The sequence below is a fragment of the Bos javanicus genome, chromosome 29 (genome assembly GCF_032452875.1).
Source record: "Bos javanicus breed banteng chromosome 29, ARS-OSU_banteng_1.0, whole genome shotgun sequence".
In the NCBI taxonomy this organism is placed as follows: Eukaryota; Metazoa; Chordata; class Mammalia; order Artiodactyla; family Bovidae; genus Bos; species Bos javanicus.
The window spans coordinates 33,391,613-33,403,636 of record NC_083896.1 but is presented as its reverse complement, the minus strand read 5'-3'; positions in this window follow the sequence as shown (position 1 = coordinate 33,403,636).

The window sequence follows — 12,024 nt, the reverse complement described above, 5'->3', positions numbered from 1 at the left end:
CAGGCACACCCTGGGTTCGAAAGGCTGGACAGAGGTGAGGGCGTGCCCCCAGGGGCCACCCTCTGACCCCGCTGTGCGTACATGCGGAGTATGCCGTGCAGACATGTGCACACATGCCCACTCACACATGGGAAGCTGGGGGTCAGGACAGCATCTACTGTCTCATCCTCCCACCACTCCACACGTGGCACACACAAACAGAAACCCTGTGCTTTTGTTCCTGCAGAACTGGGATGAAACCTGAGCCAGCCCAGTTTCTTTCTGCTCATGCTTGGACAGAGCACACACCTGCCAGTGTTTTAAGGAGACTGGTGGTACAGAGGAATCTAAGGCCCCCTCCACCGCAGGGATAGCCCTAAGTGGATTAGACATAAAGCAGTGCTCCCGTTGCTCTGGTAAAAAACACAGGTTTTCTCTAAGCAGGGACTGCAGTCTATGCTAAGACATCTGCTGTGGGGGAGATAGAAGACCTGAAACAAAGCTTGGGTCCCTTTTCCCTAAGGGAAAAGATTTGGTTGTATTCTTTTCAGACATTCTGTCTGTTTAATGACTACTGATAAAAGCCCTGTGCTAAAAGTACTCAGAGACTGTACTCATGCTTAACCTTTATGCATTTGAAGAATCTTTAAAAAGTTTGACATTTACAAATAACAAAATATAGTCAGGATTTTGACATCAGACATAGGAAGCTATGTACTGACTATAAGGAACTGCTCACAGTGGCAGCTTCCGGGGAGAAGCAGTCAGTTGGGCTTCTAGCAGGCCTGGCGGCACGACTTCTGAACTGGGTTGGAAGGGACTGGCCTGTGAGGGGAAGCATTGGCCCAGGTGAGACCATGTAGCTGATTTCCGAGCTGAATGTGATGGTCCCTGGTGAGGGGAATGGTTGGCAGAAGGTTGGCATAGGCCTTCAGGGAGAGAAGCTGGGAGTACAGGGAGTACAGCTTCCGAGTACTTTTAGCACAGGGCTTTATCAGTAGTCATTTAACAGACAGAATGTCTGAGAAGAATACAACCAAATCTTTTCCCTTAGGGAAAAGGGACCCAAGCTTTGTTTCAGGTCTTCTATCTCCCCCACAGCAGATGTCTTAGAGAAGCTGGGGCAGGTGGAGCATAAGCGGTGTGTGTCCAGCTGCGGATCCCACAGCAGTGCCGGAGCCTGACCTCCCTGCTCCGGCTCCCGTGACCACTTTCTGAGCACCAGCGGTCACAGCCTCAGCAACTTTTCACATAGCACTGACACTATATTAGGCATTATAAGTAACCTAGAGATGATTTAAAGTACTTGAGAGGTGGTGTGGGTTATATGCAAACACTAGGCCACTTTATATGAAGGATTTAAGCACCCATGGATTTTGCTCCTGAGGGGTGTCCTGGAACCAATGCCCTGGTTCACCAAGACATTGGTTCATCACCAAGGGATGATTGTACATGTGCAATGGAATATCCTTCAGCCTTAAAAGTGGAATGATGCTTGTTACATGGATGTACCTTGGAAACCGCACCCGCCCCCCCCTGCAAGAAATAATTCAGACATAGAAGAACAAATACTGTAGGGTCCCGCTTAGTGAGGTCCCTCGAGTAGGCAAATCCAGAGACAGTGGCCTGGAGGTTGCCTGGGGCCAGGTTCTGGAGAAGTAGGAGCTGCTGTTTGCTGGGGACAAAGTGTCTGGGACAGTGAACAAATTGTGGACATGGATGGTGGTGTTGATTGCACATGTGAATGTATTGCCACTGGGGTTATACATGTAAGGGTGGTTAAAATGGTAAATTTTATGTTGTATATGTTGTACCGGGATAAGCAATATTTTTAAATAGTGATGATGGTGAGGATGTGGGAAAAATGCAAAACAGTGGGAATACAAAGACAGGGCCCTCGTGTCATATTCAGTTGTAGGAATCTCCCAAGATAAAAAATGCTACATTTGGTAAAGGGGAAATCTTGACGTCACCCTGACTGACTCTGTCTTCACTAACCTTCAGTCGGGTAGCAGAGCAGACTCCCTGATGCTCATGGTTCGAGAGTCTGAAAGCCAGACCTCAGACAGGACTGCTGAGTGACATGCACTGCAGATTATCCGTGACCACACAAGCATCCCCTTCACACCCTGTGGTCATGAATGCAGTTACACCAGCTGATGTTTTACCTGACATGTTCACTGAAAGAATTCAGGAGGCCTTAAGTAAAAATCATTAAGTATGTATAGTTATTAGGTATATGATTTCTGGTGTATGGGCTTCCCTGGTGGCTCAAACAGTAAAGAATCTGTCTGCTATGCTGGTGTAAATATCAACACTTTTAAAACTTACATCACTTTCTGGCATACCCAGTAGATTCCAAATGCCATACTGATTTGAGGATCATCATTTTAGAAATAGAGTCGTGTTGTCCAATTTATTGTTGGAATAATGATAGATTCACAGGAAGTTTCACAGGTAATACAGAGTGGTCCACGGTACCCCCACTAAGTCTAAAAACAAAACTTTAGAAAGAAAACTTTCCTACAAGGAATTTCTGGTCCAGCCCAACTCTGGAAAACAGCTAGTTTCTCCCCATGCGACAACATACAACAAGGTTTTGTGCTCTTGGCCACTTGTCCCAGAGCAAAGGAAACTGATGTTCATACAAAAGTCTGCACACAAATGGATACAGCAGTTTTATTCATCATAGCCCCTTGCCATGGGTGAGCATTTAAAGTGTGGGCTGGTGGCCACGTGCCCTCTGAGAACTTAACAGACTCAGTTTGGTTTTCTTTTCCAGCTCTGGGGGCTGAACATCCCAGGGGCCCTGTGGAACTTGGCTCTTGTGGGAGATGTTGCATTCACTTGCAGGGAAGTACCTGTGTGGGTTGGAAAGCCTTTGAGGGCCTGGAAATAGGAGGAATGGGACCTTGGGCGGGACCCCCCAGGAGGGAACAGCTCTAGGAACTACCAGGGACTACTTTGTTCCCCGGGTCTGGGGCTTTCGATGCCATCCAGCTTCCCTGGGGCGTGTGTCCTGGTCTGGAGGGACTGGCTTCTGACTTCCTGTCCTCTCCGGATGTATTACTGCTGGTCCCTGGGTCAGAAGAATGGTTTGCAGGTTAGCAAAGGCCTTCAAGTAGAGAAGCTGAGCAACGGTGGGTGCATGTCCAGCTGCGTGTCCACCAGGGCAGTGCCAGAGCCTGGCCTCCCTCCTTGAGCTCCCCTGTAGGACCCGACGGCTGCCCTCACCGCCTTCCAAGCACCAGCGCTCACAGCCTCGGCTCCTCTCCAGCCACCTGTTGTGCCTGAGCCCCACCCCCGCACCCCCCACAGCTCAGAGCCCCCGAATCCCACCCTTTCTCTGCCGTCCCTCCCCTGTCCCCTGAAGATGCTGCCCTGCCCGCTGCCCGCTCCGTTCACTGCCATTCACCCTCCCACCGTGGTCCAACTTGGGCTTTTCATCCCAGCAGCTGTGTAAGCTACTCTGAGAACCTTTGTCTCTGGGAGGGAGACAGGCACCTCCCTCAGGGGAGTTTCAGGGTTTAAATGAGATCATCTGGGTTAAGTCCTCACTTGGTGCTCGGTCAGCACAAGGTGAGTGCTGAGGACACAGAGCCACCACTGCCATGTGCTGGTGGGGCTCCCTCATCACCAAAGGCATCTGTGTCCAAATCCACTTGTGCTCAGAGGGCTCGCCCCTCCACCTGGCTCCACGTGAGAGCAGATGCCAGTGCCCCAGGATGCCCCCACCCCGTCCCCACTACCTCTGTCACCATGCCCACCGCACGGCCAGGCTCCATGCGCCCCCTGCACTGTGACTGAAGGGGTCTAGGGAGAAAACAAAGCATCATCTGCTTAGAAACCAACACAACAGTAATAGCACTGAGCTCGCCAGTGAAGGGTGAGCCGTTAGCATTTATTTAGCAGTTAGTGTAACAGCAGGACCCTACAGGGCCTTCCCAGAACGCACCCCTGCCCCACACCCTCCACCTGCCTTTCGTCCATAGAAAACTTTAGTCAAAGAATAAATGCAATGAGGTAAGAAAACGCAGAAAGTCAACCAAAACAAAATCACAGTTTAGCCATTAAACAAAGTCAAGGACTTTAGCTCCTCCTCAGGTGCTACAGATAATATTCTGAGCCATGTCCTTTGAGCTGTTTTGCAGAGACTGAAACCCCACCAAGTGGAAGAAGTTAACTGTGTACTGCTCACAAGCACCTGGATGGGTTGGAACCAGGTTGAGGATATTGGTTCCTGATTACTTCACCAGTCAGAAGAATGTCTGCAACCTGGTTCCACACACCTCTTGACCCCCTTCCATCACCTGGTCTTTAAAATAGCCCCTGAAAGCCTTTGGGGAATATTTGGTGGAAAGCAGTGAAAAAGTTGGCTTATAACTCAACATTCAGAAAACTAAGATCATGGCATCCGGTCCCATCACTTCATGGCAAATAGATGGGGAAACAATGGAAACAGTGACAGACTATTTCCAGTTCAGTTCTGTTCAGTCTCTCAGTCATGTCTGACTCTTTGCGACCCCGTGAATTGCAGCATGCCAGGCCTCCCTGTCCATCACCAACTCCCAGAGTATACCCATACTCATGTCCATCGAGTCGATGATGCCATCCATCCATCTCATCCTCTGTTGTCCCCTTTTCCTCCTGCCCCCAATCCTTCCCAGCATTAGGGTCTTTTCCAATGAGTCAACTCTTTGCATGAGGTGGCCAAAGTACTGGAGTTTCAGCTTTAGCATCAGTCCTTCCAATGAACACCCAGGACTGATCTCCTTTAGGATGGACTGGTTGGATCTCCTTGCAGTCCAAGGGACTCTCAAGAGTCTTCTCCAACACCACAGTTCAAAAGCATCAATTCTTCGGCGCTCAGCCTTCTTCACAATCCAACTCTCACATCCATACATGACCACTGGAAAAACCATAGCCTTGACTAGACTGACCTTTGTTGGCAAAGTAATGTCTCTGCTTTTGAATATGCTATCTAGGTTGGTCATAACTTTCCTTGCAAGGAGTAAGCATCTTTTAATTTCATGGCTGCAGTCACCATCTGCTGTGATTTTGGAGCTCAAAAAAATAAAGTCTGACACTGTTTCCACTATTTCCCCATCTATTTACCATGAAGTGATGGGACCAGATGCCATGATCTTCATTTTCTGAATGTTGAGCTTTAAGCCAACTTTTTCACTCTTCTCTTTCACTTTCATCAAGAGTGATGAAAGTTCCTCTTCACTTTCTGCCCTAAGGGTGGTGTCATCTGCATATCTGAGGTTATTGATATTTTTCCCGGCAATCTTGATTCCAGCTTGTGCTTCCTCCAGCCCAGCATTTCTCATGATGTACTCTACATATAACTTTATTTTGGGGGGCTCCAAAATTACTGCAGATGGTGACTGTAGCCATGAAACTAAAAGACACTTGTTCCCTGGAAGAAAAGTTATGACCAACCTAGACAGCATATTAAAAAGCAGAGACATTACTTTGCCAACACAGGGCCATCTAGTCAAAGCTATGGCTTTTCCAGTAGTCATGTATAGATGTGAGAGTTGGACTATAAAGAAAGCTGAGCACCGAAGAATTGATGCTTTTGAACTGTGGTGTTGGAGAAGACTTGAGAGTCCCTTGGACTGCAAGGAGATCCAACCAGTCCATCCTAAAGGAGATCAGTCCGGAATATCATTGGAAGGACTGATGCTAAAGCTGAAACTCCAATACTTTGGCCAACTGATGTGAAGAACTGACTCATTTAAAAAGACCCTGATGCTGGGAAAGCCTGAGGGCAGGAGGAAAAGGGATGACAGAGGATGAGAAGGTTGGATGGCATCACCAACTCCATGGACATGAGTTTGAGTAAGCTCCGGGAGTTGGCGATGGACAGGGAAGCCTGGCAGGCTGCAGTCCATGGGGTCACAAAGAGCCAGAAATGACTGAACGACTGAACTAAAAGACTTTGGGGAACATTTGGCAGAAAACAACTAAATTCTGTAAAGCAATTATCCTTCAATTAAAAAAAATCAGGAAAAAAAAAAAAAGCCTTTGGGGCCTCTGAGTCCTTTAAGCACAAGCTGCCTGAACTTCTGGCCAGGTCCTACAATAAATGCTGAACTTTTCTTTCCAGCACCCTGGCATCAATAGGTTAGCTTTTTTTTAAATTGGAGAATAATTGCTTTACAGTGTTGTATTGGTTTCTGCAATACAGCAACATGAATCAACCACAAGTATACCTATGTCCCATCCCTCTTGAACCCCTATCTCACCCCTCTAGGTTGTCACAGAGTACTGAGTTGAGCTCCCAATGTGGCTTTATTGATTCCCCCACTCCCCACCCCTACCCCAGCAGACCCTAGTTTGGTTTGGTAACAGCTGGTGCAGGTACTAAATTAATCTTCACAAATACCAGGGAAGGAGAGTTTAGAACCCCCATTTGACCTAAGTAACCGAGGCTTTACAAGGTTAACCAACTGGCCCACGATACTTAGATGCTCAGTGGTGGACTGAGACACTGGTCCCATGTGTGACTGCAGAGCTCAGCTTTTGGAAAAGACCACCTCAAGGACAGGTAAGCTCTTCGGAAGCCGAGGGGAACCACTGAAGGTTCAAAGACCTGGTAGGTTGCCGGCTTAGTCAAAGTGGTCCTGGAAGGGGCGTGTGGCCGGAAAGACCGGCACCAGAAGGCGCCCCCAGTGCCGAGGCCCGCCCCAGAGAGGACGTGGGTAGTAACACGGCTGTGGGAGAGCAGTCACCAGCAGCTGCAGGGACTGGGGGCACCCACTGCCCTTCATTGACAATGGGCACCCAGGGACAGGGGGGATTATAAAAAATGTAGGTCCCCATGTCTTTCTCTAGAGCAGTTCCATGTCAGATTGTGCTGGGGGTGAGTCCCATGTGCCTCCAGATGCTGGAGCAGGAGACTCCAGCCTTGGGAGGAAGCAGAGGAGGCCAAGGGTTGCTGGAGACCTCCACCTCCAACACCTGCCCTGAGGCCATGCGTCCATGGTGGGGGGAGCAGGTGGAGGTGGGGACTTGAGGGCCTGAGCTTAGTGGGGGCTGCATAGATGAGGGAGGGAGGCCAGGGAACAGAGAGTGTGGCAGAGGATAGAGCCGCAAGTCTCCAGGAAGGCCTACCATCCAGCTTAGTGAGAGGCTGCACTGACTTATATCAAGGGGCCTGTGGGGTGCCAGGGAGGCCTCACTGCAGGGCTGGCCAGCAGTCAGGTGAGGCTCATCACCCTTCAGGGCTGTGTCTCTGCCTCTTTCTCATGCGTCCCAGGCCCCTAGACTCAGGCGGACACCGTCCTGGTTCAGACTGGGGCCTCTCCTTCTTCGGTTGCTTTACTTCTGAGGCCGGCTCTTCCTCAAGGCCCCTCTGCCTGCAGCCCTGGATTGCCACCTCTGGTTGAGCACTCTGCTTATGTTCTAGTTTTCTGTTGATTTGCTGTCTCCCCTGGGGGTTGGCAGGGGGCTCTGCATCCCCTGAGACTCCATCTCTTTGTCCTAGATCTCTGAGTCCCGAACTGTGCTAAATCCACTTAAACATCCTGTGAGGCCTTTCTAAGTCAGCAAAACTGCCTTTAAGGTTTTGTTTTGGATTCCAGGTACAGCTGTTTCCTTCTACTGATGAGATTAACCTCAGAATGCTCTGAGTCCTGTGTGGGGTAGTGATGCTGGTTCAAGTGTGGGCATTGGGATTTGCCCTGTGGGGCAGCCTGGCAGGGACTTGGGCCTGCGTGGCCCCGACTCCCCTTGCCTACTGGCCCCCATGTGGGTGGCACCCTCTCCTGGAACCAGGAAGCCTGTCAAGTCCAGGGGCCATACCTCTTGGACATAAACACAGAAGTAGATGTGAACCATCTGGGTGCATGGTCACCCCGCCCCTGATGGGATCTGGGATGGGGCAGTGCGTTCAGAAAGTGCTGAGCCAACCCACAGGGTAAAACCCCGACAGCACCCAGGCCTTGCCACCCCTCCTGCTTGGCTCTTTCCTCATCAGGCTAGGTGTCAATCCTGTTCTGAGAAAAACCCCAGCGCTTCAGTTCTCCTTCTCAGCAGGAGAATGGTCAAGCCACAAGAGGCCCCGACCTCACTCTTGCTGCTGGTGCGTGTCCAGGCCTCACTCCTCCCCTTACTGACCCTGACATGCGTTCTCCATCTGGCAGCCTCGCCGCTGCCCACCACAGTCTCTTAGGAAGAGCACCCGTTTCCCTTGCAGACCACTGTCTGCAGGGGTGGGGTCCTTGTCCTTCCGGAGCTCAGTCTCCTAACCAGATGACACTGGGACTAGACACTGTGTCATCTGGGACTAGACACTGACCTGGCCCTCTGGCTCCTACTCTGCATCTGCTGAACTGGCGCCCCAGCCAGGGGGCAAAGAAGGGTGTCCAAGCGGTGACTTCGTGCAGTGAAACGCCTCCATGCCCACCCCACCACCATCTCTCTGTCGGCTTCTGGCTAAGGCCGGGCTCTCGGGCCCCGCAGATCCCTGTGTGTAGGATTCTGTCGTCTGTGTCTGAGTGCAGACCTCCTGGCTGGGGGCCTGTAACTCCCTGACTCAGCACCCAGATTCAGCAAAGGCACTGCCGTGTGGTCTGAGACATGCGGTGGAGATGGCTCAGTGACCAATTAGGACCTCAGTCAGCCTTGGTTAGTTCTCCCTGCGGGAAGACCTGTGCCAGACACCACTGCTCATAGCTAGGCGTGTCCATGTGTCACTTGAGTCTTGGCTTTGTCTCTTCCTCCCCAAGTCCTGCTGCTTATACCTTGTCAGCCTTACAGAGAAGGGGTGGGTGCCCATGGTGCTCTAGCAACGTGCTGTGGTCGGCACCATGGAGCCTGGCCCTGACACATCATGGAATAGCCTTGCCTTTAGGGGACCATTTTAGTGTCCTTTAGCATCAGGGAAATAAGTGGTTAGATTGTAGAGGAAGAATTCTGAGACTTTTCCATCATCTGCCACATTTCCTGTCACATGTGCACCACATATAAAACCAGCCACGTTTTAAAAATTCTTTGATGGAGTCGTGGGGACAAGAAGAAACCGTAGAAATACAGTGAGGTGGAAAGAGTGTTGGACTCGGAGTCTCAGGACAAGCTTCACCCTCTGCGAAGGCCAGTCCCTTGCTGCTGCTCCATAGCCTGGAGACACCACTCACCATCACCGTCTTGAAGGGTGAACTGAGGAAGGGGTCAGAGTCATCCTCACCTCTGTCCCCAGCCCTGGCCTGTGCCACCTCTGATGGACTTGGTTTCAAGAATAAGAAAGAATGCCATTGTAATAAGCCATCAAAGCATGATGCCTCTGGAGATATGAATTAAATATTTTTCGAGCAATTAGGCCCCATGGAGAATGGAATGACCACTGCTGCTCCTAGAATAATATGAAGAGGGTCACAGAGGGCAAGAACAGGAAGACAGGCCCGTGATGCTGGCCTGTGCCCTCAGCTCCTAAGCTGGACCTCCTGCCTTGCTGTGTGGGCGGCGTGGCTGGCAGGTTAGTACGAGCTACCTCCAGGCAGAAAGCACATATTGACTCTCACAGTGAGCCAAGTGGTGGTGTTTTTTGCTTGTAAAAATAAAATCAGAGCCTTTTGGGTGTTATTTACAGGAAAAGAAAGAAGAAAGGGGGAAAAACAGATTTCCCTCCTGGGTTTTAGCCTTGGCTCAGCACCAAGCTGATATATTTTTGTAATTATGATCAGCTGGAGAACAGACCACTTTGAGGTCAGGTTTTCTCCTTAACGTAGTTGGAAATGCCATTCTGTAGGGTTTCATAAATCCTTTGTCATCTCTGCTCACTTTCAGAGACGGGCCACCCATGAGTGGACTCCATGTGCATCTTCAGAACTGATCTGACCTCCAGCTGTGTTTAAACACCAGTGAGCCAGAAGACCAACAGCCTTTGCCAGCTGAGTGTGAGCATATGTTGGTGCTCAAAAGTTCAGAATTTCTGCATTTGGTGTAAAGCCAGGAATCATCTTTGATGTTTTCTTTTTTTTTTTTTTTTGCTGCCTCTCAGGCCTCTCCTTTTCAGTTCCTCTTGCTCCCCTTCTTTCCTTCCCTTTTCTTTTTTAGCCTGCCTCACACCCTCCTTTCTCAGACATTGAATTTTCTTGGGATTCTCACTCATACTATTCTATTCATGGTATTCAGGGTTAATATAATTTCTGATCTCAGGGTTAGAGCCATTAAATTGGAAACTTAATGTTCTTGGGCCACTAGAAGGATGTTGGTCCCTATAAACAAAATATAATGATAACAATGATAATAAATGACTGCTCTTCTAAGTGTTTATCATCAATTATTGGTGAAATGGGCTTTCCAGGTGGCTCAGAAGTAAAAATCTGCCTGCCAGCAGGCGAGTCAGATTCAATCCCTGGGTCAAGAAGATCCCTTGGAGAAGGAAATGGCACCCCACTCCAATATTCTTGTCCGGGAAATCCCACGGACAGAGGAGCCTGGTGGGCACAGTCCATGGGGTTGCAAAAGAGTCCGACATGATTTAGTGACTAAACAGTAGTAACAATTGGTGAAATATTCTGATAATATTTTACAGTTGGAAAAAGTGAGGGCTACAAAATCACACTGAGACTCAGTAGGAATATTAAAAATAGTGCCCAGATTTCTTGTTAGCTCATAGCTTTAGCATATGGAATAGATTTGAAAATGAAACTTTTAAGCCCAAGACTCATCAGTCCTCTGTCCTGGACAGATCACCTAGTTCTTCTGGGTTGAAAACACAGTGTCAGTCCCACTTAAAGCAATGAATCCTGGGAAATCATGGAACCCAAACCTGCCAGTTTCCCAATGTACATTTCCCAGAAATGACACCAAAAGAGCAAAGACAGTGAGTGGGACAGTTCTCAGCTTGGATCCTGGCACTCTAGCCAGCTTTGTCATGCTCTGCAGGCTTCTTTCATGATATTTATCACATTGTATTGAAATCATGTCTCTTCTTCACTGGCAGTCAATAACATTTCAAAAAGCCTTGCATCTCAGGTATGATGGTAGGGAATTGGAGGTGCAAAGATACATAAGAATGGATGAAATAATAAAAAAAAGAGCAGCAGTGCTTATTTGGAATGACATCAGGAAGAGGTAGAATAGGAAACTCCAGGCCCTTGTTCCCCAACAGAAACATTGGAGAAGCAAACAGGAGCTGAACCGGCTTTGTAGTCCTGGAAATAGTTGAAAATTCATAGTAACCAAGTAAATGCCTGATCAAGAAAAAAGATATTCATAATGGTAGGAAGCTTCTTAACACGTGAGGGAGCAAAGCAAATCCTGTTTGTAGATGATCATGTCCATTGTTCTTAGCTGCTTGGGGATAGTGAAGGATGGGCATCAGGGGCGTGTCTTAGTCTCCATGACTTGGGATGTGGGTAGGAAAGGCAGCAGGCACTGCTTGTGAGTGCTGCAGGGGGATGCTGCTGCTGCTGCTGCTGCTGCTAAGTCGCTTCAGTCGTGTCCAACTCTGTGCGACCCCATAGACGGCAGCCCACCAGGCTCCCCCGTCCCTGGGATTCTCCAGGCAAGAACACTGGAATGGGTTGCCATTTCCTTCTCCAATGCAGGAAAGTGAAAAGTGAAAGGGAAGTTGCTCAGTCGTGTCCAACTCTTGGCGACCCCACAGACTGCAGCCTAGGAGGCTCCTCCGTCCATGGGAGTTTCCAGGCAAGAGTACTGGAGTGGGTTACCAGTGCCTTCTCCGACAGGGGGATGACAAAGCCTCAATTGCCTGAAAAAGATACTGGTGGAGGTCTATCTACAACAGAGCACTTGAGGCTGAGGAGAGGAGCTGTGGTGAGACAGGGATACTAGGGTGAAAGCAACCATGCTGGATCTCACGCTGATGCCTGCACTCAGAGCAAGCCTAGCTGAAGGGGGAAGGAGGAGAAACGTCCTTCTTTGCAGAGCCAGTTTGCAAAGACTTGGGAGAGGGAGCTCCTCCCTCTCTTCCTCTCCCCTCGTTTTTATTTCAGCTCTTGGCAGTCAAGGGGATCTTAATTTGAAGATGACGTAAAGAAACCTCAGTGATCATCCTCAAAAGGAAAT